Raw genomic sequence first — 6,000 nt, 5'->3', positions numbered from 1 at the left:
AATAGCTGCTTCTCACTGTCTCTAACTGAGAAGCTAAACTGGCACTGGGGACTAATGAAAAAAGATATGGTCAAAGACCTGTTGTTACATCCACAGAGCTTTACTACAGAAATTCAAAAAGTTTACTCCATGTATTTAAAAAAGTACTGTTAACAGAAGTACTTGTCCTCTCCAAGCTAGACAGTCACTACCAAAGCATTGTGGAGTGGAAAATTAAAGAGGACAGCAGACAACTTTTCTGGAAGGCCTAGTGAAGAGCAAAACCTGTGAGGAAGATAAGGAAGAAATCTAGTCAGAAAGGGAAAAATAGTTGTTTGACAAATTGAGTAAAAGAAAAATCAAAGATGCTTGAACCAATTTCTCAGGGTTAACAAACCATACTCAGGAAACAAAGATTTATGTATATCATGGACGTCGCAGGCATTGCATTATAGAATCAAAGAAAAATAGGGTTCAATGGGACATCCTGAGATCCTGCAAACATATCACTTTTCCCTGACACTTCCTTTTCCTTAAGGACCTCTGCTGATGGAGAATCCCTGACTGGTAACCTATTCCATTGCTTCTTTATCCTTAACATTAGGGGGTTTTCCCTAACAGTTAAGCTGATACTTCCTTCCAAAAATGTACTACTTTGCCACTCAAGTAGGACACAGACTATTCTTTCTTCCTTCCAGCAGCTTGTTACGTATTCGAACATTGTTCTTACATACTCTTCAGACTTAAAAGTTAGAAGTAAAAGTTTGTTTCAGAAAGCAAAGGCTTCTCTCATAAATGCAATTTAGCATTCTGCTGCAGCATATATGGCTTAACGAATAAATAAGTAATAAGGACAGTTGCCCAGCCATGTCTACCTTGTGATTCTGCAGTGTTATGCTGACCTCATACACTCTGGACTGTGATGTTTTGTTGTGGTACCACGTATGTAACTCAATTATTGATACAGAACAAGATGATAAAACCAGCAGGTGCTAATGCTACCTGGAGATGTCTGTGGCACCATTCAGTGCTCTACTATTCACTGCCCTTCACATCTTGCCTCCACTGTGTCTCTGTCCTGTCCCTTTGCCTGAATGTATACAACAACACTGAAAGGTCTCTTCTGCTCACCCACAGCAAGGGCTAAAAGCAAGCCACGCTCCTCCTTCCCCTGCTTTTCCTGCAGCCTGCTCCCACAGGGCAGTAGCACATCTCTCAGTCTCCAGGAAAATGAGGGAACAGAGCTGGCACACCTAGGAGTAGAGTGGAAGCTGTGATTCCTGGCAGGTGGCTGTACTGAGGTGGCACCAAAATCGTGAAAGATCAAAATGCTTTGTCCATCATTACCTAACATCACCTTATGTTGCTTCTCTTTTAACAGCAAGAATTTCAAACCACCCGTTGCTTAAAATATTCCCAGAGCTTACAGAATTACTGAAAATTTATCTGAATGACTGCCAGTATTACTAGGTTATTCATTCTTCAGTTTTGAAAAATATCCAAAAAAACCCGTTATAATCAAAACCAAAACTTGCTTTCTCTCTTTGCATTTTGCACCTGAAAATGTAATTAAAATAGCATGTTTTCTACTTCTCATGTTTATTTGCTCTTTTGCTTAAGATTTTATTTCAGTTTCACCTTCTATCAAGATGGACTTTAAAATGTGGTCTGAGCTAAAATTTAATATGCACAGTGAAATTTACTATGTAGCTGAACAAAAAGTCACGGCACCAAAAATGGTCCAGTCCAGCAGTTTTCTAAATGATGTAGTAGAAAAATAATGGGGCAGAGTAGCAGAAGCCTGACCCTATTCCCATAAGACTGTAAGATTTATCACCTACATAAGCAGAATGCTACAGAAAAGAGATCTATTGACCACAGCAATAACTCACAGCCCAGTAAAGCTAGTGGAGATGCTAGTCTGGTATTTGCTGATAGTACCTTCATTATATGGTACTCAGAATCTTTTTAAATAGCTTTGCTCAACAAGCTACTGTTTTTAATATTATGCACCACCTACTCCTTTTTTAGACCAGCCACTTATTTACGGTACTGATATTTGGGGGAGGGGGTGCTGCAGGGAAGGATTTATAGTGGGATTTACTGTTTGAATCAAAAACTGTGTTGCTGCAATTCTTGCCACAATTCTTGTTGGTTTCGGGAGAGGGAAAGGCACATGCTATCCTGGTGTAACAGAAATACTACTCAAACAGAAATATGTTTACATAATACCTTCTATTTGAATAGAACATTTACTGGGGAAATGAAAAATAAAGTCAGAAAACTGCTATCACTTGCAATGCATGGACTGAATTTTTGCTGATTTGGGTACACGTAGGGAGATGCTCAACTAGCTTTCTGTCTTGCAGAGCATTTCTTCAGGGGCTTGGATAGGAAGGGTATGAGGTCCTTAAGAAGCCACCCAACACCAGATGGTGGACACAGAGGTCACCGTCTTTTCCCAGTGAGCTTGTGTCAGAGCCCTGAGTGCAACTCTTCCCCTGGGATTTAGCTGCCTGTGCTCAAGGCCAGCGCTGGCAGGGTGCCTCAGACTGCTGTGCAAAGAGCTGCGAGAAGCAGCAGCCTGGCCCCGTTTGCTTCGGAGCTCCATTTAGCTTTAGCTCAGGCCATCCTCCCTCGATCTCCGCCTGAGCTACACTGCAGCCATGCCAGTGCCTGGCTGCCCACCCCAGTGGTCTGGACCTTGACCCACAGACTTGACTTCCTGCCCTGAGCTCAGATCCATCTCTAGAATTCCCCTAGAGAACGATAGTTTTCTTCCAGCAACCTTTAGCTACAGTGTAGCTATTTTAGCCCAGCAAGAGAGTCCAAAATACACACATTGGACTGAAGGAATAGCTATTACTTCCTCTATTTTCACAACCTCGTTGTCAGGCAGGCTTCCTATATTCTTTCAGGATTTAAAAGAAAATATAATGGGTTTTAGATGTCCTAAGCAATCACAATTTGTAATAAAATATCTGTTTATGATTCTTTTAAAAGTTATTTAAGTTATTTAAGGTAACTAGCTCAAATATCAGCCACTACAGAATCCTAACTAAAAGAGCAGAAGCGAAAGGATTCTTGGAGTTAGCTGCATGAAAACTTGCTGTAAACAAACCACAAATGAAAACAGCTATAAACAAAACACAAATAAAGTAACAGAAAGTGTCAACAGTTCAGTTCAACCCGAGAACCTCGGTTCGGCTGTTCACCCAGCTCTCGGACCCCACAGCGAGCCCCACCGGGGTATCACAGACCACAGAACAGCCCAGGTCGGACGGGACCTGGGAAGATCACCGGGTGCAACCTTTCCTGGGGCAGGGCCCCTGGGTCACAGAACGGTTTGGGCAGTCCCGTCCCACCATGAAAACCTCCAGCGGCAGGCACCCCGCCACACCCCGGGGAGGCCGCTCCGGTGAAGGGTTGTTCTCACCATAAACAATTTCTTTGTCACGTCAAGATGAAACCTCGCCCGGTGCAACTTGTGCCCGTTGCTCCTTGTCTTCTCCCCGCGGCTCCTTGTGAAGGGTCCCTCCGCACACGCACAGCCCACAGGTGCCCCGCCAGGCCCGCGCGCCGCGGCCGCACAGCCGGCGCGCGCCTCGGCATCCCGCCTTTTAAACCTCCCGCGGCACCGCCCCGCTCGCTGCCGCCCAACTCTCGCGAGACCCGCCGCACGCGGGCCGAGAGGGCCGGGCGCGCGGGGCGCCTCACACGCCGCGGGAGCCTCGCGCTCTTCGCGGCACCGGCGGGTGGTGCTGGCGGCGGGTCCCCGCCGGCCGCGCCCCGCTCTCGCCAGCCCTGCCGCCTGCCCCTCCACACAAGCGGCCCGAGGGGGCCCGGGCCTAGAAACTCCTCAGTCGCCCCTGAGGGGCTCGCAAGCCGCCCAGAACACGGCACCTGCTGCTGCCGATGTTTTTTACCCCATAAAATCTCCTCTTTTCATCTGGATGTATTTTCTTGAAGAAAAAGAATATTATCTTGTAACTCTGGGGTATCTCCAGTGGCCAGATGGCAGCTGGTCCTCCTCCCTAGCTCTGAGCAGAAGAGCTTTCCTCTGCTGCTCTCTGTAGAGCAGAGACTGTTACCTTCTAGGGAAGGACTCAGAAGTATAAGAGATTCATAAAATACAGACGCTGAGAAAGGGAATTACAGCGGTTTCTACGCTTCTTTCTTACTGTTGCTCAGGCAAACCGCAGCACCACTGTGCGCTTTTATGACAACTAGCAACTCACATGCTGCCTTAAAGTTTGGTAAAACTCATGCCTGGAAACGTAAGTCCATGTAGCAAAATCTGTCCATGGAAATACCTTTTAGAATACACTGAAGAGACAGGCTGAACAGATGCATTTATGAATACACAACCAGCCTTTAGGGATTTTCGCTCTCTATTTGCTCCTATAAAGCCAAGTGCTTTTTGCCAGGAATCATTTAAATTTACAGGGGAAAGGGGCACAAAAGCCTGAAATTATTTTGGTTTTCCATGTGAAGCTTTATTTTCACAGCTCCTTTGAAACAAAGAAAAGCACAAAGATAGTAAGAAATAGGAAAAGTTCCTCTCTGACTATCAAAGCTAGACTACTTTCTAAATTAACAACAAAAAACATTTTCATCGCTAGCACAGCCTGGTTCCACACATTTTAAATTCCTCCCAAATGTTGAGTACAGTTACCTTTACCAAACAACAGTAATCCTCATTAAGAGACAAACACCAACCTCTATTCTCTGTACCTCTAAAGATCCACTTGACAACACAAGTCCTGTATGTGAAAAGATCAGTGCTTAGTAAAGGGTGATGTGCAGCTGAGTAATGGCTCAGTTCTACTTCGGCCTATAACAAGGTTTGAGACCAAAATTTCTTTCAGCACAGCGGTTCATATTACACACTAAAAACAAAAAACCCAAACAAAAAAAACAAACCAGCAACCGAATCTTTGTTCATGAATATATAATTGCTTCAGGTAAAATCAAGTTACATAATTAGAACAACAAAGAAAAAATCTACCACACAGGGTACATCTGTTGCCATGTGCATAAATTCCCTATGACTTGCCAAAGTAATTTATCCACCCAGAACACACATCCAAGCCGGCCAATATCTAGTGCTGAGCAGAAAGGAAATTTAAAGAAAGGCACATCATTTATCATTACAGACAGCTCAGCAATATTGTGAACAGGGAGCACAATTTCAGCGGAGGGGGGGAGAGGGAGTGGGAGAATGAAGATTGGAAATGCTTGCTGAGCTCAGAGCCTGCTGTAACAGCAGCCTGACATCAGGATCTCAAGGGCTACTTCCTCTGAGAAAAGAGGAGTACAGAAAGCCGTGTCTTAACCATTCAACCCTGTCCAACACATATTGTAATTCAATGAATTGCTATTTTGTGATGGAAAAACTTGCTGTCGGAAAGTTTTTGACCACCCTTGCATAACTTGCAGTAGAATTTAATATGAAGAATAAACAAACTCACCGCTCTATGGCAGTCTTACGTTAAGGCTGAAACCTTCCAGAATTAAACTGTTACAAAAAGCCCGTTTTCATATGCTGCATGTAAAATTCTACCCCTTCCTCTCCACACTTAGAGGAATTCTTGGCAAGAGTTTCAGTGCAATTATTCAATACAAAAGCCTGTCTGCTGAATTTTTCAACACACTGTTCAGCTTTCTAGGCTGCAAGATGCTAGGGCAAGGCGAGGCAAGGGTATGTTGTTAGTGGTAATTTCGCTATTTGACTCCCCTCCTCCCATCTTTATCAACGAACCAAGTTCAGATAAGAGAACATACTGACATATGGATATCAACTCTATTGTACAGAATCTCGTATTTCATTAAAATTAAGGAAGATTTTCGCTTCCAGCGTCACAAAAGAAGCCCTAAATCCATGAGCAAGCTGTAAAGAGTGTCTTTGTGAGGTTTCAGGCTCCCCAGAGCTTGTACACAAGACTCTCCTGTTGTTCTTGATGATGCATCAACAGTGATGCCCAGTGAGATACTTGGAGGGAAGGAGGACGTAATGCAGCT

The sequence above is a fragment of the Nyctibius grandis genome, chromosome 30, assembly GCF_013368605.1.
Source record: "Nyctibius grandis isolate bNycGra1 chromosome 30, bNycGra1.pri, whole genome shotgun sequence".
Lineage (NCBI taxonomy): Eukaryota > Metazoa > Chordata > Aves > Nyctibiiformes > Nyctibiidae > Nyctibius > Nyctibius grandis.
The sequence above is the reverse complement of the archived record's forward strand: the minus strand, read 5'-3'. Positions refer to the sequence as shown.